Below are 25,444 nucleotides of genomic sequence, written 5' to 3'. Positions count from 1 at the left end.
TAAATGCTATAAATCCCATTTCTGCCACTTACTCTCTGAGAAATAGTAGGCCAGTTATTCAACCACTTGGAACCTCAGCATTCTCATCTAGAAAGTGGGACTTGTTTAATGTTCTCATGACGGTATGATGATCGAAGATATAAACTATTTGGCACAGGGTATATTTAAAGTGTTCTATATTGGTAGATTGGGAAAAAGAACGCCTAAAGGATCAAGACGACACACAACATGGCACAGGCTATGCCATAAAAAAGGAGCCAGTGCATCAAAAGCCAGACATCGCTGAAGGTCGAAGGATGTGAAATAATGCGTTACCCTGACCTTGATGATAAAGTTGGTTGAGGAGTAAAGAATTATTGCTCGAAGCAAGAAAATGAAGTAACCACTTAACACTGTAACTTGAGGGGTCAAGGAGACAAGCAGGTCAAATTCAATGACTAACAGGGAACCAGTGAATCAGATACAGCTACCACCCAGTCAGACTCAGATAAGGCCTTGATGTCAAACAGGGCAGAGAAAAGCCAGTAAGTAACAGCTGATTCAAAGGACACACATTCATTGAGCTTTGATACTGACTGCCCCATTCCCAGAAGAGAAAGCAGTGAGGTATCTGGCTAGAAATTTACTATTGCTTTCATTTGTCCATAGTCAAATGTTGCCTTTTTTTACTGTCATCTTTATTGTATGCCAGGCAATAGGAAGGACTCTAGAGGGGCTGAGTGAGAGTTGCTTAAGAAAGAGTTAAGAGTGACATCCTGTTACACAGTCAAGTTCAGAGAACAACAGTCACTAGTGTATCTGAGGCCAGAGGGTGAGGTTCTGCTCTAAGAAGGTTCCCAGAGAATGGCTCAACTTGACTTAGTACAGAGTGTGCCACACTAGGTTCAATCCAAGCTCTAAGTCATGACATACCTCCAACAGCTACTGTTTTGCATTTATCGCTGGGTTCCTTTAAAATTATTCTCATGTACGCTTCCTGAGGCAGGGTCTTGTCTTCTATTTCATAAGCTTCTCAGCCAGACACTTTTGTGCATCCCAAAGAACTCAATGGTGTACCTAGAATAGAAGAGCAATTTAAGCTTAACCACTTTGAAAATGGAATCATGAAATTCCTACATTGAAAGAGACCTTATCAATCCAGGACACCTCACTATAAAGAAAAGCATTTAAGTTTTCAAGTATTAGACTGGAAACAAAAATTCACAACTGACCTTCCCCACCTCCCACCCCATCTTTTGTCACCCCCATCTTTTTTCTTTTTTTTTCTTTCTTTCTTTCCTCAATCTTTAATAAAAATTGTCATAAAATATACATAACATAAACTTATCCCATCTTTTCTTAACTGAAAACAAAAGTCTGTAACCCTCTATCACAGAGAGGTATCTCTCCTTTTATATATTTGTCTACTATCTTTAACTGTCAACAAATAACTGATGTTCACAAATAAAGTATAGCAGTTTCACTATGAAAACAAAGGGTAACTCCTAAATTACCCTCTTTACAAGTTGACTGATAAAAAAGTGGTCATTTCTCTAGGCTAAAACACTACCCTCATGAATGATACCTTTCATAGTTATATGTGTGTAAATGGGTGTGTGCATAACTAGGAAGATAGAGATAATGTTTTGCATCTGACAAGGAACAAAGAAAGTTGTTCATTTAGTCCCTATTTACAGTCATTTGTACTTACATGTGAAAGAATGTGGAATCTAATGGCATCTAGCAAGGTGGCATTTCATTTTGATCGTGTTTCTTTTAATCAGCAACATTCTATTCTTTTCTTTATAATAATGTATTAGAAGTGGGTTCTCAACTATTTTCAGGATCACACAAGCCCCTCATCATTGAATATCTGATGATAGCTAAGCCTATTCTACTACCACTCAAATTTCAGGAGGATCTTCAACTCTTTGAAGCCCATCCCTGGACCCCAGGATAAAAATCCTAGGGATTTGCATGGACCAAACTGGGTTCCTATCTTAAGAAAACTAACAGGCTAAACTTTGTGAGGAAGCAATTCTTGGAACAAAAAACTACTCTTGATAGTCCGTAAGGACCTAGTCATACCAAGCAATCTCCCATTTTAACCAACCTTTATCCTATTTGTAAGAAATAGCACTATCCTTGTAAATAATCAAATACAGTCAATAGAAAGCCACTGTCACAAACTAACTAAGAACAAACAAAAAGGACTCTCTTGCCATTACATTAGCTTAAAAGTGTTCAATTAAAGCTTCAGAGTGGGCTTCCCTGGTGGCGCAGTGGTTAAGAATCCACCTGCCAATGCAGGGGACACAGGTTTGAGCCCTGGTCTGGGAAGATCCCACATGCCTCAGAGCAACTAAGCCCATGTGCCACAACTACTGAGCCCGTGAGCCACAACTACTGAGCCTGCCTGCCATAACTACTGAAGCCCGCGCCTAGAGCCTGTGCTCCACAACAAGAGAAGCCACTGCAATGAGAAGCCCGCGCACCACAACGAAGAGTAGCCCCTGCTCACCACAGCTAGAGAAAACCAGAACGCAGCAATGAAGACCCAACGCAGCCAAATATAAATGAATTTTTTTTAAAAAGCTTCGGAGTAAAATATATTTATATAAAAGAACATCATCTTCTGATGATACCAACATACAGTGCATATACCTAAAGATAAATCAAGGGTTCCACCCACCTAAAAGAAGTATAACTCAGGGGGCTTCCCTGGTGGCGCAGTGGTTGAGAGTCTGCCTGCCGATGCAGGGGACACGGGTTCGTGCCCTGGTCCGGGAAGATTGCACATGCCGCGGAGCGGCTGGGCCCGTGAGCCATGGCCGCTGAGCCTGCGCGTCCGGAGCCTGTGCTCCACAACGGGAGAGGCCACAACAGTGAGAGGCCCGCGTACCGCAAAAAAAAAAAAAAAAAGTATAACTCAGGAAATAGGGTGTCACCTTATATTCAAGACCTCACTGTCTCATATTACAAACAAAAATCTGGGTTTTTTAAATAATAATGTTTGGGAAAATAACTTTAATTAATGCTAGCTTTGGATGCTTATAGGTCCCTTGACAGAAACTGGTTAACAAAGAGAAGCAAAGAAATAGATTGAACAATTATTTTCAGAGGTAGGATCTAACAATAGCAAATGTGAGGTATCATTTTTTAAAAGTCTTTTAAATATCATTTTAAAAAGCAATATGGATTTGGGGATTATGGATGCCCAATGGAATAGGTCTGTTTATCTCTACTTCCTTCTCAACCCCATTAAAATTACAGCAAAGAGGACAAAAGATATAAATCCATAAGGACAAAAAGAACAGAAAAGTATATTAGTGAAGACAACAGACATCAATGGCATTTTGGAAGCTGAAGGCAGAGATGACTGCTGAGCAGAGCAGAGCAGAGCAGAACAGGCAAGCAAACGAAAGAGAAGCAAACGAAGCTTGAGAAGCAAACGAAAATCCAGCCGAATGCTCCAGAAAGGCTCAGGACATGCAGCTTCTGGTCCCCAGGAGAAGACAGCAAGGAGCTGAGAAGAGGGAGGCTGACTAAAGTCTGTACAAAATGCAGTTAGATCCTTGCCTTATACCACATATAAAACTTAACTCAAAATGGATTAAAAACCTAAATGTAAGACCTGAAAATATAAACCTGCTAGAAGAAAACATAGGGGGAAAGCTTCATGACACTGGATTTGGCAACGATTTCTTGGCTATGATACCAAAAGCATAGGCAACAAAAGCTTTAAAAATAGACAAATGAGACTGTATCAAACTTTAGAACTTCTGTACAGCAAAGGAAACAATCAGAGTGAAAAGGCAACCTATGAAATAGAAGAAAATATTTGCAAACTATACATATTATAAGGGATTAATATCCAGAATATATAAAGAATTTCTACAACTCAACACCAAAAACCAAATAACCCTGTTAAAAAACCTGAACAGACACTTCTCCAAAGAAGATGTACAGATGGTTAACAAGCGTATGAAAGTATCCTCAACATCATTAATCATCAGGGAAATGAAAATCAAAACCAAATGAGATACCATCCCACAGCTGTGAGGATGACCACTCTCAAAAACCAAAACAACAAGTGTTGGCGTGGAGAAAAGGGAACCCTTGTGCACTGTTGGTGGTAATGTAAAATGATGCAACCACTTCATGGAAAACAGCATGAAGGTTCTACGAAAAGTTAAAAATAGAACTACTCCATGATCCGACAATCCCACTTCTGGGTGTATTACCCCTCGCCCAGAACTGAAAGCAGGATCTCAAAGAGGTATTTGCACAACCATCTTCACTGCAGCATTATTCACAATAGCCAAGAAGTGAAAGCAACCTAAATGTCCATCAACAGATGAATGGATAAAGAAGATGTGGTATATACATATAATGGAATATTATTTACTCTTTAAAAAAAAAAGGAAATCCTGTCATATGCTACAACATGGATGAACCTTGATTGAGGACATTACACTAAGTAAAATAAGCCAATCACAAAAGTAAATACTATAAGATTCTACTTATATGAGGCATCTGAAGTAGTCAAACTCTTAGAAAATAGAACAGTGTTTACCAGAGGCTGGGGCAGGGGAAAAAGGAGAGTTGTCCAGTGGGTGTAGTTTCAGTTTTGCAAGAAGAAAAAGTTTCAGAGACCTGCTGCTTAACAATGTGAATATAGTTAACACTACTATATTATACACTTAAAAGGTTAAGAGGGTAAATTTTATATTGTGTTTTTAACCACAGTAAAAAAATTAAGGAGATTATCCTGCATTATCTAGACAGATTCAATGTAATCATAAGGGTCCTTAAAAGTGAAAGAAGTAAGCAGACAGGAGGTCAAAGAAATGCAACATGAGATGTATTTGACCTGCTGTTGCTCCTTTAAAAGGGAGGAGGGGGGCCGAGAGCCAAGGAATGCAGCTGGGGAAAGCGAGGGAATGGATTCTCCTCTGGGAAGGAAGGCAGCCCTGCAGACAATCCTGACTTTAGCCCAGTAAGACCCATGTCAGACTTCGGACCTACAGAACTGCAAGGTAATGCATTTGTGTTGATTTAAACAACAACCAAAAAGGAGTTAGAACTCCAGATCTTCTCCCCAACTAGTAGAGCCAGCCTAACCGTCCTTACTTCCATAAGAGGAAGCAGTTTACTCTCTGGAGAAAACCATACAGCAAGACTTCAGACTCAGAAACATCAGATAAGGTTGAAATAGAGGCATCAAGAAGTCAGCATTACAGGCTTGGATGGTGAGACGTCTGGCCCCCTCCCCCCACATGGCTCCCGCAAATCCTCACAGGCCAGCTTTTACCCCACAAAACAGTGAACAGAGGATTCCGTTTTGGAGAAACTGAAAGATCCAAGAAAAAAGATTTGCAGATTCTGATGTCTTGGAGACAGTAACTCACACGTCCAGGTTCCTGTCCAAAAAGCCTATAGTGAAGTCCACTAGGTAAACAAATTTCCAGTCCACTTTTTATAGTCTCACTCGCAAATATGAACAGACAACTAAAGTCTCACCATTAATTTGAGTAAAACCTCTAACATTAAAATCAGGGGCCAAGGGACTTCCATGGCTGTCGAGTGGTTAAGATTTCACCTTACAACGTAGGGGGTGTGGGTTCGATCTCTGGTCCGGGAGCTAAGATCCCACCTGCCTTGCAGCCAAATTACCAAAACATAAAACAGAAGCAATATTGTAACAAATTCAATAAAGACTTTAAAAATGGTCCTCATCAAAAAAAATTTTTTTTAATATATTTTTTTATTTATTTTTGGCTGTGTTGGGTCTTTGTTGCTGTGCTCTGGCCTTCTCTAGTTGCTGCGAGCAGGGGCTACTCTTCGTTGCGGTGCACGGGCTTCTCATTGTGGTGGCTTCTCTTGTTACGGAGCATGGGCTCTAGGCTCACGAGCTTCAGTAGCTGTGGCTTGCTGGCTCAGTAGTTGTGGCTCACGGACTTAGGTGCTCCGTGGCATGTGGGATCTTCCCAGACCAGGGATCGAAACCACGTCCCCTGCATTGGCAGGCGGATTCTTAACCACTGCACCACCAGGGAAGCCCCCCAAAAATCTTTAAAAACAAAATAAAATAAAACCAGGGGCCAAAACAAGTTGATAAAAAGGGGAAACAGAGGAAAAAGAGAAGTTCAAAAAGCAGACAGAAACTGCAAAATAATTCAATTCATATTCTCAAGGGAAAAGAGAAAATATTGTATCCATGAAATAAGAACAGGTTCCCATTTTTTTAAAGAAATATTCAGAGGCCAATAAAAAATTAAATTTGAAATTAAAAATATGCTGACAGAAATTAGAAGTTCAAAAAATACTAAGAAAACCTCTCAGAAAAAAAGAACAACACAGAAAGTTAGAAAATAGCTAAGAAATAGATATTAAAAAATTACAGAATCAAACCAGTAGGTCCAAATATCCAACTAACAAACTGACAGAAAACAGAGAAAAGGGTGGAGGAAAAGGAAAATTACCAAAGAAATAGTATAAGAAAAATTTCCAAATTAGAGGACATGAGTTTCTGAATTGAAAGGACCATGAACATCAACAAGCCGTAAGACATATGTTCCAATATGAAAGTTCAGAATTCTGGGGATAAAGAAAAGAGTCAAACATTTTCCAGAGAAACAAAATAGTTCACATACAACCAACTAGAAAGCAGAATGGCCTGAGACATTTTAGTATGTCTTGCAAAGCTCAGTCATAAACAAAGTATAGTCATAATAAAGCAAACATTAAATATGTATTTAACCACAGACTGTAACATGACTGCAAGAGACAGGAAGAGTTGATGTGTACTGAGGGTAAAGAGTTGTGTATGAGAGGTAAATCCTCAGCAGGAAATCAATGTGTATGTCTAAAATTTTAAAAGAAATCAAGAAATGCACACAGTGCGCTATTTAGAAATAGGTAGAAAATATAACTAAAAGAGTTGAAAAGTACCATCTTTGGGTAAAGGAGTAATGGGAGTATAAGAACAACAGGGAACGGCTGCTACAGTACTAGTTTAATTTTAAACAATGTACATGCAATTATCTCAAAATAAATAAAATAAATGAATAAATGGATGGAAGGAAGGGAGGGAGGAAGGGAGAAAGGAAGGAAAGAATATTTAACAAGGCAAATCTACAAACTGTTACACAGTGGAGATCTCCTATGTTCATCTACACAGAAAGAGTGAAAATAGCAACTATTCTAACATTATGCAAATACTTTCTTGTGGCTTGGAATAAAATTTCCAGTTATAGCACCATACATGAATTCCAAAAGTGCTGTATCACAAACAACTAAAATGATAACATGCTTGGCAAATGGTACTGGATGCTTCAAAAATGTGACTCTAATAATGAAGACACTGACATCAAATATGTATGTAAAGAGTTGGAAGAAAATTATTCTGAAGTAGGAAAGAAGTATTAATTGTAATATTATGTTTTATATAAATGTGATTATTAAATATACACGTGTAACTAGATTAATTAAATGGTATAAGTATGTACTTGACTATTACATCTATATCCCCAAAACATTCCTTATATGTTCAAGTTGACCACAAAAATTGTTTTGTTCTTCTCATGGGAAAACACGAAAAATGTAAACTTAACATAAAAGGTACATAAAGAAATTAATTCCATTTACCTGAATCCCGTTATTTCTCTTTATCAGTCTTCCTTCCAATCTAGAAGAAAATAATAAGTAAATTAAACTGCATTCTTCTGGTCATGAGCTGCTTATAAGAAAAAAAACTTAAACTATTATTTACTTCTTGTTCCCTAGCCATAGCAAAAATTGTTCTTTCCCATTTCTCAGCTAATTTCTGGCTGTCATGGTACTCAGAGTAAGCTTTACAAAGCAAAGCTATGCAGATGCAAGTATGTAAAGTCAAGCCAATAAAAAATTGCATTCCAAGTGTAACTAACGGTATCACGAGTTCTAGAATCATATATTTTATAAATTATCTTCTCACCATTCAGCTAAATAATCGCTGACAATACAGAGAAAGATAAAGAAGCATGAAGGCATGTTTTCAAAACATAAGAATTACATAAAAAAGGAGTAAAAAAGGTAGCAACATGTTTATATTCAGTATCCTGGGATAAACTACACACCATATAAATGTTTATGATCAAAGAGCTTATAAATAGACTTTAATCCACCTCATCTTAAAAGCTTAGAAATGCTTCCTCATTGAATTTCACAAAAGACTTTCTCAACTAAAAATGAAATATAGCCCTTTGAAAATATAAATGTGAATATACATGTGAATTACGGTACCTGCAGAAAGAGGCGAAAAAGTACCCTTTTAAAAAATTAATAAACATTTGTATTAATATATTTTATACTACAGAAATCTTGAGTGGCTTAATTTTCCTAAAGTGAACACATATGTGTAACCACCACTCTCCCCAAAGATCACCACTGCCATGACTTTGAACACCACACACTAGTTTTGCCTATTGGATCAAGGATCTGTCTGAGAGTCGAAGAATCTCTGCATCTGGACCAAAATAAAATGCAAGAGAAGCAAGTAGTCACAGACTGCAAGAAGATATTATTTCAGAAAGATGTTGATGTGTCTGAGGAAGATGTTTTGACTGGTTGCATGGTTGTTTGAAGTCAACCTGCAGGGCCTCCAGAGACCGCAGGAAACAGAAGGTGTTTTATGATATAAATAGCAGGGAAAGGGCCTTTCTTCCTATTGTCCAGGAGGTATGTACGGTTGGAAGTGACATGTGAGAAGCAGGAGCAGAGGGAAGGGGGGAGGGGGACAAGGGAGTTTGGACCTCCTTTCTATAGGTATAAAAACACCTATAAAATAAAGATAATTACCAAACAAGTATGTTTAGTCTACTACTAGTCTAACAAGCTAGACCAAGTTACTGACGCATCATCTCATTTGATCTTCCAATTGCTCTGAAGACAGCATATCTTATCTGCCTGTAGACAGATAAGGATATTAAGTCTCAAAGCAAAGTATAGTGCACAAAGTTAAACAGTTAGTAGGTGACGCAAAGCTGTTCCTCTTTACAGCCTGTATGCAGACACCAAAAACAAAAAGGAAAATGTTCACAGAAAAGAAGCCATTGTAATTGGATACAGAATATATTGTATTGTCTTTGCCCATGAATCATTATAAGAAAAGAACCAAGTAATTCAAATTCCATCAAGTCTTTCTGCTGAATTACCAAAAAGTTGAATGGTTCTGTTACGTGTAAACTAGGCGTACTCATCTTTCTGTACCTCAAAGGAGAAATTTCAAAAGAAATCCTTAAATTTCACAAGGTGTAAATTTCTGACATGTTAACTTGTTTTATCCACTTTGAATGCCTTGTCACTGCAAGTGTGGAAATCTAAAGAACATGATGTCCCCCAGAGAAAGTCACAGATACAGAAGGCAAATTACCACCAAAAATTATTGAGGAACCTATGATAATGTCACCTTCAAACGATACACCACACCTGCATGAATATCTAATTCTATCATAAGTACATTCAAAAAAGCGGGGGCCAAAATGAGAACACTCTTCAAAAAGGGAACTTTCTAATCTGCTACTTGAGAGGGAGAGGAAATAAAATATCTAAAAAAAGTTGTTATAAGACTATGTGATAAGGCCTTCTTGCATCCTCACTGATAAATACAAAATAATATGTCAATGTCAATAACTATGATTGTCAGACATCATGAAATGTCTTCACATTTAATCCTGTAAGAACCCTGCAAGCAGGGAAAGGTTAGGATCACCAATTTATCAAATGCAGACACTGGGCCCAAACAGGTCATATAACTTGTCCAAGGTCAGAAAATTGTCCAAGGTCAAAAACTTGTCCAAGACTTCAACGCGAGGAAGTAGGAAAAGGTCCCAAATCAAGTAGCGTTGAACGCCAAAAACAGAGGACAGTTCTGGCTTAAAGATGATAGCAACCAAATCTGCTTTCCAATTCCAAATCATTTAGTGATTCTTTCACTATTTTCCGGTTTCCAATTGTTTTTGATGTGTCCTGAGCAAAGGATATCAACGTGCCTTCCTTCTGCGAGACGGGGGGAAGTTTCTTGTTAGCCAGTGGCTTGAGGACAGGAAATAAAAATAGGTCTGGATGGACTCTTTTTATGGATTTAGATAACTGCTAAAGCAGCTGAGAGCTCTCTGGTGATTGTCTGTACCAGCTCTGGCACAGGGAAAGCATAGGAAAAGCTGCAGGCTTGATTTTACAGTGGACACATGCTGTGAACATACCATGTGAATTCTTTCTGGGACTAGTGAGTAAGAGAGTTAACTATGCGCACCTTGCACAGTAAAGCAGGAAAAAAATTATCCAAATTACACTTAGATGGCCGTGGCTTTAAACTTTCAACTAAGACTGAGTATAGTAAGGCAAGAATCTTTGTAGACATTAACCCAGTGACATTCAGAAGAATATTGGGGGGAGTGGGGACAGAGTAAGGTACCCTTCCCTTATTTACAATAATGCTGGTATAGCAATACCCAAACTCCTGTGTTTTTACTACTGCTGACTTCCTCCCAAGAAAAACTACACTGAAGTAGGAGAAGATTCAAAGTAAAAAGGAATGAGCCTCGGGAGCAAAGCTGAGGAAGGAAAAGACTCAAGTTCACAGCATTCTCTAAGGCACGGCAAACTCCTACTCTACAAGCCTGTATTCGCAGGAAGGCCAGTCCTTTCAAGGCTTATGACTCCCTCTTAGGTCAGGGAGGGCAGTGGTTCATCTTGCTAGGTGGCTCACAGACGTAAGACACAGAAAGGGCAGCAGGTATGCTTCATTTTTTGGTAGCCCTGTCCCAAACTGAATTATTGTAATTCAGTTGCTTCTTCTCAGGGGGAAAACGGTGTGTAATTATACTTGAATACTATAGTGAGACCAGGAACAGCACGTGACCAATTTAATTATATTTTCCTATTTTTATTAAATTTTCTATTAAAATTATACTTTATTAGAATAGGAAAAACCACTGAAAGTGTCCTCATTCTCACTCATAAACAGAGTGCTATGCAAATTAAATCTTACTTTAAAAGAGTTCAAAATCCAAAGTACAACGTTAGTGCTTTCTTCCTCTGATATTTAACTGTCAGTAAACACAATTTAATAGAACCTTTTCTTTCTTGGCTGGGCTTGGAGAAGAACCTTTACAGTCTTAAGACTACAGTTGCGGGACCTGCCTGGTGGCGCAGTGGTTAAGAATCCGCCTGCCAATGCAGGGGACACGGGTTCGAGCCCTGGTCCAGAAGGACCCCACAAGCCACAGAGCAACTAGGCCCGTGCGCCACAACTACTGACACTGCACTCTAGAGCCCGTGAGCCACAACTACTGAGCACGTGTGCCACAACTACTGAGCCCGAGCGTCTAGAGCCCGTGCTCCACAACAAGAGAAGCCACTGCAATGAGAAGCCCGTGCACCGTAATGAAGAGTAGCCCCTGCTCGCCACAACTAGAGAAAGCCGAGGTGCAGCAACGAAGACCCAATGCAGCCAAACATAAATAAATTTATGTAAAAAAAAATAAAGTCATAGATGATAATTAAAAAAAAAAAAAGAAGACAACAACTACAGTTGCAAAGCCCCAGGCATCCTGTCTAGTTTATGGTGACTGCAAGTCGCAGTCTCCTGCTGGAGATCCTGCAAGGCTTCCTTCTGCTAGCAGCTGGGACCAGTGTTCTTCACCAGGGAGAACACGTTCAACCACACTCCAGGGAAGTCTTATTCTCCCCTTCGCTACAGTACATTCTTACTGTACAGCTCCTTGAGGGCACGAGCTACACTTGACCAGTGTTCTGTAAGATGTTACAGAAAAACTCGAGCGAACTTTTTGGCCAACCCAATATAAGGCTCTCAGTACCTAGGACAGACATTGGTGAGCACCCAACAAAACCCTATCATGTTTCTCTGTTAGCAATTATAACAAATCAAGCCCTCAGTTCAGCCACCCTTACTTTTCTCGCTTAGTCATTATTATCAAAAGTGGATTACTACACACCCTCGAAAGACTTAGTCATTGCTAAATGTTTGCCCCTGCAGTTCCCTATAATGTCCTTCGCCTACCCTGCTCCCCACACGGTTAGTCCATGTCTGTCACGGGGCTTAGTAAGAACAATGGAAATAAGCATACTTGCAATAATGAAGGAATTGTCCACATGCTCTTTTCTGACTTAAGAACTTTTTTCTCAAAATATTATATGCACACCAATAAATTCTGGATTGGTAATTATGTCCACATAATATTTTATTATAATTTACCTTCCAGTAAAACCATCTTTACACAGTCTTACGTCACTATCAAAAAAAGTTTCAAGTAAAATAGGATCAAAAACTATAACGCCTTTAAAAAATTATCTAAACCACATCTAATCTATCATTGTCCAAGCAGTCTCCCTCTGAAACAGTCACACTTTCTCCCTAACTACTCAGAAAGTCTCATAGTATAAGTTATGCCATATCCCAAACATACAGTATATACAGGTCAGCAATGTAAGAACTACTTTAAAAATGAATCCAAATGCCTTGCCTTTTGATTCTGGATTCTTCTCAGATATTGAAAATAAATATTTCATGGAAATTAAAGGAACTCACAACAATGAGAATTTTCTAATTTCCTTTTTAAATACTTTGCAGTAACATTAGAGCTTCAAAAGAAAATTCAGCATGAATTGTCAAACCAAGCTACCATAATACACTTTGCAAGTCACAAAAACTGTATTTTGTGTTCCTAAAAAAGGCAAAATTTAGCTGGCTAATAAGAATATAAGATGAACTAAAAAGAAATCCCAAATGTACTCCAATATAGAAACAGATTAAAACATTAAATCCAGTGCCAAGGGAGATTATGAGAAATGTTTTTTTAACTGAGAATCAACCAATTTACTAAAATTGAATTTACAGAAGACATATCACAGTGTCAGTTCACCCACTCCTATTTCTGGGGGATTCTACCACACCCAGGCTCAGTTGCTTTTCAACTGCCATCTTCTGTATCACATGATTCAAGTCCCTACACACACAGCCATAGCTGATTGGACCTGGAGAAACATCTGACCAAAATGCAGCCATTCATAGGCTGGCCAGGAGCCTTCAACTTGCGTTTATTGGCTAAAAAGTTGGGGCCAGCCAATCAAGATTCTCTGCCTCAAAAACTGGAATTAAGAAACTCTAAAGGAAATTGCCAGTTAGATATTGGGGTAAAAGGTCAAGAGGCACACTCAGGGTCAGGGTAAGTGTCATGAGCCAAGTCTGCCATAGAAAGTGAGAGCTGAACCTGAACCACTTCCTAATCTGGGATTCTCAGGAGAGCTACATCCTGATCTCCACCTTCACCCCCTCTACCTTTTCTTGAGTGAAACTAACCTGGTTTTTGCAAGCAAAAAATTACCGAAAGACAGAGCCTATGAAAGTAACCTAAATTAAATTTTTATGTGAAGACCTACTATTGACATGTTTAGTTAGAATTAAAGCACTTATTTTTAGACTAATTTAAGGAAGTGAACAGCTCATATCACTTAGTAAGAAATCTGAGGCCAAATTTTTTTCAACTCCCTCTTCCTTCTAGACTTCAGGTTTCTCACCTATAAAATAAGGTCAATTTATGAGAAGGTCTATAAATCCTTTCCTATGGTTTACAATCTCAGTACAGGCAACCTCTGGCAATATCAACATATCCCTTTCAGACCAAGGAGGATTCTACTTTTGGGCACAGTTTCTGAGCAGTGGTGGAAAACATTCTGTATTACCTGGGCTGTCACATGATGAATTTTCATCCATTAAATTCATAATCGGAACTACAAATTTTCCTGTAAAGACTCTTAAAATGTGTCACTTCCCAGGCTATCCCATTTGTACACAGAATATTAGAATTTTATATATTGTTTTCAATTGCTCTATTTTTCATTTAAAATATAAAATGATACTACAATGCCCTACCTCTCCCTTAAAGAAAGTAAGAAGCAGAGAGTGTTACTTGATTGGTCATTAGAGGAAATACTTAGATCAGATGGTGCTACCACCTTAACCGTAATACTTTCAATACTCCACCTGGGTGGAGTAGGGCTTGGAGGAGGAATGGTAACAGAACAAGACATTGGAAATCCAAATACCCATTTTAAATATTCTTGTCACTCAGTTTTGAACAAATTAGAAGAGCATTAATCTCAGAGTCTGAAACTATAAGTACTCAAAGAATGAAATTGCTGGAAAAGTATTTTTTTAATGATGTCAGGAAAAATCGTCCAAGATTTTGAAATGGACAAAAGAGAGTCCTAGGTGTCTGTCCCTTCAGTGAGTGCTAGACGTCACCCAGAGGGCCTTCTGGGGATTTTCTGAGTCAACAGGGCTACGTACCTTTGACCGACTATTATTTTACACCTCCATAAAACAGACAGTAGTTCCAAATAATTCTTATCCCTAGCAATGCAAATAAAATTTGATCTGCCTGGAAGGAAAGATAATCCAAACGTTATGTTTTATTGCTCTTTCTAAACCAATTTTGTTATCTATTAATAAATTCATTATAGCATTCCTTTTTTTTCAGTTCTTCAAATTCTCCTTTAATTCCCTAAGTTGAACAAAAACTATGATATACGTTCATTTTATACCTACATGCAATACTTTTTAACTTTTTGAAAATTACTCTTTAGCAATGATGATGCATTTTAAAAATCGCTCAGTTATAAACACCTAGAAAAGAGTTTCCATCACTCACAGCAACTGGTCACAGCATAACCTATCAGGCTATGAATAACTGGTCTGTGCTATTTGGGAGCCAGATCCTTGCAATTCAGTGACAAACAAATGGCAATGACATCACAGCAATTTCACCAGTAAAGCAAGTTACGTTCTCAGCCTTTTATGTACATCAGTGGGTAGCAAGCCTTGAATCCCAATGCCGTAGATGTATATCATGCATCCACTTCTTAATGGATACAATGTAAATAAAATCCAAGTAAATCCACATAGAAAACAGTGGTGTGCACGCACGTGTGTGTGTGTGTGTGTGAGAAAAACACAACTAAAAATACAGTCAGATCTTGATACTGCGCTGCATGAGCTATTTGTATATTTTGGAGATTAATCCCTTGTCAGTTGCTTAGTCTGCAAATATTTTCTCGCATTCTGAGGGCTGTCTTTTCGTATCGTTTATGGTTTCCTTTGCTGTGCAAAAGCTTTTAAATTTAATTAGGTCCCATTTGTTTATTTTTGTTTTTATTTTCATTACTCTGTGGTTTATGTCAAAGAGTGTTCTTCCTATGTTTTCCTCTAAGAGTTTTATAGTGTTCGGTCTTATATTTAGGTCTTTAATCCATTTTGAGTTTATTTTTGTGTATGGTGTTAGGGAGTGTTCTAATTTCATTCTTTTACATGTTGCTGTGTCATACAGAGTGAAGTAAGTCAGAAAGAGAAAAACAAATATCGTATATTAACGCATATATGTAGAATCTAGAAACATGGTACAGATGAACTTATCTTCAAAGCAGAAATAGAGAAACAGACGTAGAAAACAAATGTATGGACACCAAGGGGGGGAAAAGGTGGGGGGGATGAAGTGGGAGATCGGGATTGACATATATACACTACTATGTATAAAATAGATAACTAATGAGAACCTGCTGTATAGCATGGGGAACTCTGCTTGGTGCTGTGTGGTGACCTAAATGGAAAGGAAATCCAAAATGGATTTGGATCCAAAGCTGATTCACTTTGCTGTACAGCAGAAATGAGCACAACATTATGAAGCAACTATACCCCAATTAAAAAAAAAATACAGTTAGATCCATGCAACAAAGACAAGTGGGACACATAACCTACCAAGTTAAGCAACCCCATTTATTCAGAAAAAAATAATAATCTTGGTTGCAATCTGTTGCTCTTATTCTGTTGCTTTTGTCCTTAAATGTTCTGAGCTAAATAGCTACACATGTAAATTAGCAAAGCAAGGCTCATATATGCAGGCAATTTTTTAAAAAAATTCTTGGAACCTTTAAACTCCTCAAAATAGGGGGCTTAAATTAAGGTTCTCTACTCATCACTTGATATGACTGCTTTGAAGGAAAAAGTACAGACATTAGCAGAAAACAGGGCCAAATGATTCTACTTTACAGAAACAGTGAGTAGAAGTAATTGTATCATTCATTTTTCTAAACGCTATTTAAAAAAACCCATCAAATGAAAATCAATAGGAGTTTCTTGATATAAGTAAATTTGATGCATGAAAATATATTTCCACTAATGATTTATGCAGCTGAAATCACTTGCAAGTCACAAGTCTCTAAGACTTAAAATAAGTCATTGTAATTTATAAAATGTGATTGAAATATACTTTTCAAGACTTGGACAACTATTCAGGAAACCATTTAAAGTTTCATGCACATGTAAAACTACTACTGTTGAAACCACATCCTTAGGTTTGGAGAACTCCAAGTTTCATGCCACTCCCAGATCTGTGCAGGGACCTCCTTAATGCGTAACGTCCTTTTCTCCTCCTCTTCAAGGACTACTCTTTCCTTTCAGAGCCTCATCCACCCGGCTCCCCACTCCACTGAAGTCAGTCAGATTCCACTTTTTAAAAACCCTTCTTTGGGGACTTCCCTGGCAGTCTAGTGGTTAGGTCTGCAGGGGGGCACGGGTTTGATCCTTGGCTGGGGAACTAAGATCCCACATACCGTGGGGGCCAATAAATAAATAAGTAAATAAATAAAAACAAAAACCCTTCTTTGGCAGCAATTACCTTTGCTCCAGAATTTCTCAGAACCTTCAATATGCTAATGAGCACTGAGAATCTCCAAGAAAGGTCTGCAGTAACATACTCCTCTCGCTTCTCAGAACTCCAAGGACTAGATCTCGGAAATTAACATCCTAGGGAAAATGATGCACTTGGCTTGGTTCTTGAATTTCCTCCACTGGGTTTATTTCTCAGCCAAGAGTTAAGTGTCCATCCAGGCCAGCCACATGCAAAGACAAAGGGGGCCTCACCTCCTAAGTGTCATCTGAGGACGTGAAGAACTGCCCGAGATTCATTCATCCACTCACTCGCTGCCCTGATGTTTTAAGTTTGCATCATTAAAGTAGTAACAACCATGGGCTACAAAGCATCGCCTGCCTTAGGAGACCTGGTTAAAACAAAAATCTTTAAATGGCTCATTTATCAAACAATAAAGTGGAGACTTAACTGCCCAGATGAGAGAAAAGTGACTTTCTAGGCTCATTTTTTGTTTTCTCTTTTAGTAAGTGAAGATCTTCCTGAAATATATTACATTTTTTTCTTACTTTCCCCGTTTACAAAAGTAACAGATGTTCCCTGAATGATATTAGAAAATAAAGATACTCACAGACAAGAAAAATTACCAGTAAACTTAGCCGTCAGTCAGAATCACTTACCATTTTGAAATATTTCTTTCCAGTCCTTCTTTAGAACACCAGAAGGACGAGGATTTCTGTTTGCTCCACTGGTATATATACAGTTTAAATAAATATTTTTTTCCTCCCTGTATAAATTTTGTGTATTTTTGGCATAATTTCGTGTATTTTGTATACTTTTTATACATACTTTTGTGTACTTCCTGTTTTATAAATTCATTCATTTTACAAATTTAGGACTATACACATTGTTTTATAATCATTTTTCATGTCACAACATGTGGACATGTTTCCAGGCTATTAAACTATTAAATATTCTTCTGCATTTGCCCTCTGCCCCCTCCTCTATTTTGAGATGGTTGACTCACTGTTTTGTGGAGAATTATGATTCCCCCCCACCCCAACTTTTAATAATATTTTTTTATAAGAGTCACCCAGATTCACTGTAAAATGTTGGAAAATGCCGTTGGGTTTTACCAACTTGAGGATATATATACATACTACTTTGTAACTTGTTTTCACTCACATTATATCCTAAACATTTTCCTGCCTCCTCAAATATACTTCCGAGGCTATTTACTGATTTTTGAAAGAGAAACAAGAAGAGTACTCAGAACCCAATTTCACATGATTGTCATGAGTCAAAGGTCATCATTAAGAACATCAATTATTGTAATACACTATATGTACATAAATCAGGATATCGGGAGATGCCCTAAGTCTGTTCTGTTTTATTGGTTGGTTTGTTTGTTTGTTTGTTTTTTAAGAGCTCTCCAATATCAAGCTTTTTAATCAGTGGTCTCTCTTCCATGAAAGTAAGAGAGACATAAAATAGCTCTCAATCAGTTCAAGTGTCTGCCAAGTGAGTTATTGATTCAAACAGATTTTTCCCAAGCCATGTTCCTACTCTAATAATAATAATAGTGAGGAAGAAGAGGCAGATGAGGATGAGAAGAATTATTTTCCTGTTACTATAACTTGGGTGATTTCAAAACAACTTCTACTGTTTCTGAATCACTAATGAAAGGTGTATGTCAACAGTTTCAATGAACTTTTCCACAGTCAGTAAGAAATGCACATCCCTCAACACCTCCAAATTTGTGTAAGAGCATTTATTTAGAGGAAGTTCACTCCAGCATCTGCAAATTCTCTCCCAGTATTCATCAGAAGACATTTCTGCATTGGTCATAGTTTCCTCAAGTGCTGTGACTTAACTGATTAACCAACATTTGAGGCCCAAGAACTCCGGGACATTAGAGATGCTTTTTTAAAAGATATAATCATCTGATGACCCTCCTGCATAATGAATCAACTTCTTCATTAAATCCGTTCCCAAAAACACATTTTATATTCCAGAGGCATACTCGTAAATGAATGAGACTGATACCATCAGGCAAAGATGCTACCAGAACTAACCTCTAACCCTGATCCTGTACAATGGACAATACAGTTGTATAGTGTCCTAAGTGGATGTAGTCAAGTAATCTTTTGTCTTTTATTGAAGATACAGAAAGAGTCTGGAAACAATCAGCACCACAAACAACTGGCAAAATCTATGCCCAATTCATCCACAGAAATGAAAACTGTATCTGCCACACAACAGGCACTGAACAAATTTTCTGAACAAGTGAATGTTCTCAAACAATAACATTTTTCATTCACCAAAAATTCTTTCCTCCGAGATATGGAAATATATGTATATGTATAGCTGATTCACTTTGTTATAAAGCAGAAACTCACACACCGTTGTAAAGCAATTATACCCCAATAAAAATGTTTAAAAAAAAAATTCTTTCCTCCATGAGAACCATCAGGGTTAGTACATATGAGATTATTCAACCTGCCTCCTATTCTACTTAAATCTGGGGGGAGCCTGCACAAACACCTGCTAAGGTAACAGTGACAAGTCTCACCAGAAGTGTCCAGTTTTCTCAGCATTATAAAACTACTTAAGAGAGAGACCAGGAGCAAGATACCTTTTCCAAAATAGCCACAAACTTGTCCTGCAGTTCCATGGTAGGCCTTTTCAACTCAATTACATCAACCCTCCAAATGTTGCCCTTTGAAAGGTCAAAATCACTCATTAGAAAACAAACACAGCTCAATCAAATACATTTGCCTGAAGCAAACTGAGAATTCGAAGAAATGCCAACAGGCTCCGCACAAATAGGGGTTGAGTCCAGTGAGCTGCCAATTTTTTTTGACTTTGAGAAAGTCTTTTCTGCCACCTCTGTGCTTCAGGGTGGGTAGAAAGTGTGTGTGTGTGTGTGTGTGTGTGTGTGTGTGTGTAAACTATAAGACAGGGATCTGGGTGAGACGCTCTCCCTCATCTGTATTGAAATGATTTGCATTTACAATTATTCCAATTATTCTAACTATTCCAAATTATGAGCAAGAGTTGAGTTTGATTACTGTTGATTAAAAAATTGCCATGGGAGGCAATGCAGTATAAGGATGAGAGACAAGTTTGAAATTAAGAAATGTCAATATGACTCCTAACATTAGAAACATGTGGGGACATTTCTGGCTGGCACAGTCACTGAGGTCCCTAGTGGGATTTAGTGAGTGGGTTGTAGGGAAGCTAAAAGTCCTGAAATATGTGGGACAGGCCCACACATGAGGTCTTTTCTTAAATAACAACTGTGAGCAATAGGGAAGAATCTGGATTTCAGACCACATGGTTTCTCAGTAGCTGTGACCTTTAATGACCTGTGGTTAAGTCATTTAATTCTGATCCTCAAGTTCCCTGAAGGTAAAATGGGAATATTATTATCAGCCTCAAAGGGGTTTTTTGGAGAGTAATACATAAAACATCATGGTGTGGGCCTGGAGCGAACTGCCCACATACAAATCCTGGCTCTACTAACTGTGGGCCCTTGTGCTTCAGCTTAACCTCCTCACTTTCCTTACCCATAAAACTCAGGCGAAAGAAGTGCAGGGTTTTGATGAGTTGTGGCTCAGTGCATTTAGCTGTTGTTATTATTAGTGCAGGGCTAATTATTAACAGGTGCTCAGTGGGTACTCCGACTCCATGGCCACACAAGACCACATTACAGAACCTAGATACACACTTTCAAAAGCTTATTAACTACATCCATCTCAGATCACCACTGACAAGAACAATCAGTAAAAAGAAATAGGGGTCTTCCCTGGTGGCGCAGTGGTTGAGAGTCCGCCTGCCGATGTAGGCGACGCGGGTTTGTGCCCCGGTCTGGGAGGATCCCACATGCCGCGGAGCGGCTGGGCCCGTGAGCCATGGCTGCTGAGCCTGCGCGTCCAGAGCCTGTGCTCCACAGCGGGAGAGGCCACAGCAGTGAGAGGCCCGCGTACCGCAAAAAAAAAAAAAAAGAAGTAGGGCCTGTTCCTTAGTGATATTAACTGACATTTTAGCAAATTGACTTACAAAACAAATCTATATTCTAGTGTGTGTGTGGTTTTTTTCTAAAGACATACTAATAACATTGACTAATGAGGCACGGCAGACCAAAAGGCATCCAGGTTCCACACGCCTGGTTAAATACTGAAAAATCTAAACATAAACATAAAATCTAAACAAAAACAAAAACCCAGTATCAGTTTCTTGAAACCCCTCTCACCCTGCTAATAAGATTTAAATTTGGAAAGATGGTGAAAAATAACAAACATCATTTGCAGAAATGCACTGACATTAATCAGAAGTTTAAACTCCCAGCCCATCCGATAGGTTAACATGTGTGAAGCTGGCAGAAAAATGCCTCATGAACTGGTGACACAAGTGCAGATGAGCTACAGAGCAGCGGCACAGTCCTTCGGATACAGTAAACTGCAGGTCCCTCGGAAGCTTAAGACGGTCCATTAACAGACACTCATACATTCCCCATATTCCAGCATCACGAGGTTTCTCATCAGGGAAGTGAATGGCCTCCACACTCACCATGCTTAGCTTGATGTTCTTAAAATTTAATGGGGGGCTGGGGGCTCACAATCGAGACTGTATTCCATCTGTCAAGGGAGGGGCTTAATTAACGATTAAATTGTACCTGCCTGAAATAACATTTGGTTGAAATACCTTACTTTTAGAAGTAAATGTTTACATAGATGTGATGTATTTAAACAGCATCTTTTCACAACTGCTGGCAGGATAAAAACCACGTTAATCAAACGAAATTCTCAAAAATGACTGGTCTTTCACACAATAGATATTCAAATTCTAGCTTTACTAAGCCCAAGAGTAAGCCTCCTAAGATTTCAAATCTAAATATACTTTGACAGAGAAGTTTATTTTATAGATATATCCACACGTGTGAAACAATGAAGGATACAGAAGGATATGCCTCTCAATATTGTTTATGAAAGCATTAAGGTCTAAATGGGGGCTGGTTAAATAAATTCTAGTCATTCCATTCATCGGAATTTTATAGCTATTAAAACAAACAGGATAGATTTATTTATATGTGCTGGTATGAAATCATCTCTAAGAAGTATTACACAGTGAAAAGAGCACAGCATGGAACAGTGTGCATATTGTATACAGAATATGTTTATATTTGCATGGCCCATATATGAAGAATACACAAGAAAACTGAAACTATCTCTGGGGAAGGCATGGGAGGACTAGAATGAAAGGAGGATTTCCTACATCCTTTTATGTTGTTTAGGGAATTTTTTAAAACCGTGGGCATGTATTTCATTTTTGTTTTTGTTTTTTTGGCTGTGCCACTCGGCTTGTGAGATCTGAGTTCCCAGACCAGGGATCGAACCCCAGCCTCGTGAGTGAAAGCACCGAGTCCTAACCACTGGACTGCCAGGGAATTCCCTGTATTTCATTTTTTAATTAAAAAAAGAAACTACATATTTAACTCTTTTTTTAAAGTAAAAGAGCAGATGCCCCCTACCTGTCAATTTTCCTTTAATCCTGAATCCAACACATTAAACAATAAGCATGACCAAGGCAGGCAGATTTTTAAAAACAAAGTGGAGAATTACAGTTCCTTGCTTCTCTACAAAACTGCTAACCACCTTTCCTTAATTTTAGTAGATGAGGCACACGTTTTCCACAGACCCCTGCAGGAAACAGGCCTACAAAACACTTGAAAAGGCTGTGTTTGTATTCTGGTATAAATAATTCTCTAATGGCTCTGAATTTCCTGCTGCCTCCCTTGTCAAACAGGTTGTAGTGCCAAGCACAGTATGTTCCATAAAGTAAACATCACAAAAAGCACTCTGCCGCTTGTGGGCTGCTCTTCATCCCCCAACCAAATGCCTAGGGAACCGACAGAACCTGCTCACGTCAACGAAGATCCACGTACAGCTCACTCAGACTCAGAACCACACTGTACACTCTGCCACCCCCCCACACACACTACGCCCATCACCCCACCACTGCCACATTCAGAGAAGCAACCGGGCGTCTCGGAGCGCACAGCTCCAGCAAACGCCCCCAACCGGCCCATTCCTCCACAAAGCTCAGGCCAGCCCTGAGCTGATACTGGACAACAGCTATCACATGCATCCCGAGAAGAAACAGATGTAGCCAGGGATGCCCCGTGGCTCCTGAACCCCAGTTTAAAGGCAATCCACCGCCTCTGCACCTTCCTACACTACATTCCTGATGATCACATGGCTGTCGAAGAATGCAAACAGCTCCTCCCTACCAGCTCCCAGGCCTGCCCACCATCCTGGGTGCATTCAATACAAGCTGTGTGATCTTAACAAAAACTGATCAGCCTCTCTGTTCCTGGATTTCCTCATCTGCGAAATGGTACCGGTAATGTCACCGACCTACAGCTCATAGAGTGAGGATAAGACAAGCCGAGCTTCTGGCACACAGGTGGCCCTCCATGTGGCTACTATCATTACCATCATTATCATCATCTTTGGGTACAATCCTGCACAAGCCTCCTTTTTGGTCTCCCTAATTGCACTCTAGCTTCTATCCAGTAGTAAAAGAGGCCTTAAAATCAGGGAGGGGTCTAATAATCCTGGTTACCTCCACACTCTTCTCCCCACTGAAAAGTGAGAACAGCCCCCCAGTGTTGCTGGAATGAAGCCGGGTGCAAAACTCTCAAGGTAGCCCTTTAACCAGGGGCACTCTGGCTCCACCCACACTTCTCTCCCCACAAACAGGGTAAAGGCCTCTGCCAGATGCCCCCAATACTTGGTTGAACTTTTCCCACTTATAAATAGGAAGATGCCAAATACGGACCATTCTGCACTAGACGGTGAGCTCCATTCACCACTACACTACTTGCGCGGTGACAACTCAAATAGCTGTCAACCAACAATAAAAGCCAGAACCCCTCTTTTCGAGCATTACAATCCATACAACCAAAATAGTGTTAAAGCTGGAAGACAGGACAATCCAGCTTCATTGTTATATCACGTTAAACTTTTCCATATGGAGCTGAATGGAACCAGTGAGATTCTGTAAGATAAACCCAAAGGTAACTAGATAGTCAAATTCCACATCCTTCAGTTGATGCGCTCAGACCAGATGACTCATCCATCTACCATCTAACACTAGGCTTAACTGAAAAGCGTGACTCTCGGTTACACGGTTACAGGTTTCAATTTCGGAAGCATCTCGCTTACCTATTTGAATGCGAGCCCTTGGCTTTTCCTCTCAGGCTGAGAAAGCTGTTGCTAAAGCGCTCAGAGTGAAAGTCTGCTGATATCACCCTCCAAGGAATTCAATTTCTAAGAAAAGTCCACTCATTGTGCATTGGACAAGATGAAGAGAATGAAGACTCCAAGCAAGTTAGGGGTTAGGGAAATAAAACTCAAGGTCTCCATGACTTTCCACCACCCTCGCTTTTCCAGCGAATGCTGTTTGAGTGGGCTGGAATAACTTAACCTGAGAAATATGTGACTGAGATCAAAATCCCTTTTATCCTTCACAGGGAAGAGTTCACAGGCAGTCACTTCAATCCTTCCCCCCTGTTTAAGCTATTATTTTAAATTGTGATACAATACGCATAAAATTTACCATCGTAACCACGTCTAAGCATAGTTCAATGGCATTAAGAACGTTCACATTGTTGTGCAACCATCCCCACCATCCATCCCCACACTTTTTCATCAACCCAGACTGAAACTCTGTACCCATCACACAATAACTCTCCACTCCTTCCTCCCTCCAGTGCCTAGGAACCACCTTTCTAGTTGGTCTCTATAATTTTGACTACTCTAGGCATCTCATGTAAATGGAATCACACAGTGTTTGTCCTCTTTCGACTAGCTTATTTCACTTAGCGTAAAGTCCATTCATGTTGTTGCAGGTGTCAGGATTTCCTTCCTTTTTAAGGCTGAATAATATTCCACTGTCAGTATATCCCACATTTTGTCTATCCATTCACCCATCAATAGACATCTGGGTTGCTTCCACCTCTCAGCTACTGTGAATAATGCTACTATGAACATGGGTGTGCAAATATCTCTTCAACACTCTGCTTTCAATACTTTGGGGTATATATCCAGAGCTGAGATTTCTAGATTATATGGTAGTTCTATTTTATATTTTTTAAAGGAACTACAATACTGTTTTCCAAAGCAGCTGCACCATTTTACATTCCTAGCAATGCACAAGGGTTCCAATTTCTCCACATCCTTGTCAACACTTATTAATTTCTGAGTGGGTTTTTTTTTTTTTTAGTAGCCGTACTAATAGCAATCCTTTATTTAACTTTAAAACTGGTTAATTGAATTAAATTTTTGTCCCACCTATGCAGTTGGCTAAGAACGTTAGCAAATCTGATTCTCCTGAGTGTGTTGAATAGTCATCCACTGAGGAGGTAACTGTAAGAAAGCAGCTAAGATAAAAAGACTTTGGACACAAAACCACCTTGTATTAAAATCTGAAATTGCCACTGCTGAGGAACGGAAAGTACCTTCTCTAAACCTCAGTTTCCTCATTTGTGAAATGAAGGTGTGAATACTCATTTCTTAAAGTCGTGGGAGAACTGAATCGCAAAATTGTATAAAGTACTTAGCATGTGCCTAGCACCTAATAAACACTAAAAGAATGACAGATGATGCTAAGGAGAAGGAAAGTTTTGTTATACTAGAATACTACTAATACTAGTAGTAATACTAATACTTAGCAATACTAAGAGGTAAGTC

At 39.0% G+C, this 25,444-nt stretch overlaps 1 protein-coding gene across 3 annotated transcripts in view; it reads right to left on the bottom strand.

The window, feature by feature from the left end:
• Nucleotides 1–25,444, bottom strand: part of SGMS1 (sphingomyelin synthase 1) — a 291,776-nt gene that overhangs the window by 141,971 nt on the left and 124,361 nt on the right. For all 3 annotated transcript variants that reach the window (XM_079901027.1, XM_079901029.1, XM_079901028.1), the window contains exons 3-4: nucleotides 7,630–7,669; nucleotides 913–1,056 (exon numbers count right to left, since the gene is read on the bottom strand). The gene's annotated coding sequence lies outside the window, so the exon portion shown is untranslated. The remainder of the gene's footprint in view (nucleotides 1–912; nucleotides 1,057–7,629; nucleotides 7,670–25,444) is intronic.

Source organism: Stenella coeruleoalba, assembly GCF_951394435.1.
Source record: "Stenella coeruleoalba genome assembly, chromosome: 16".
Taxonomy (NCBI): domain Eukaryota; kingdom Metazoa; phylum Chordata; class Mammalia; order Artiodactyla; family Delphinidae; genus Stenella; species Stenella coeruleoalba.
The sequence above is the reverse complement of the archived record's forward strand: the minus strand, read 5'-3'. Positions and strand labels throughout refer to the sequence as shown.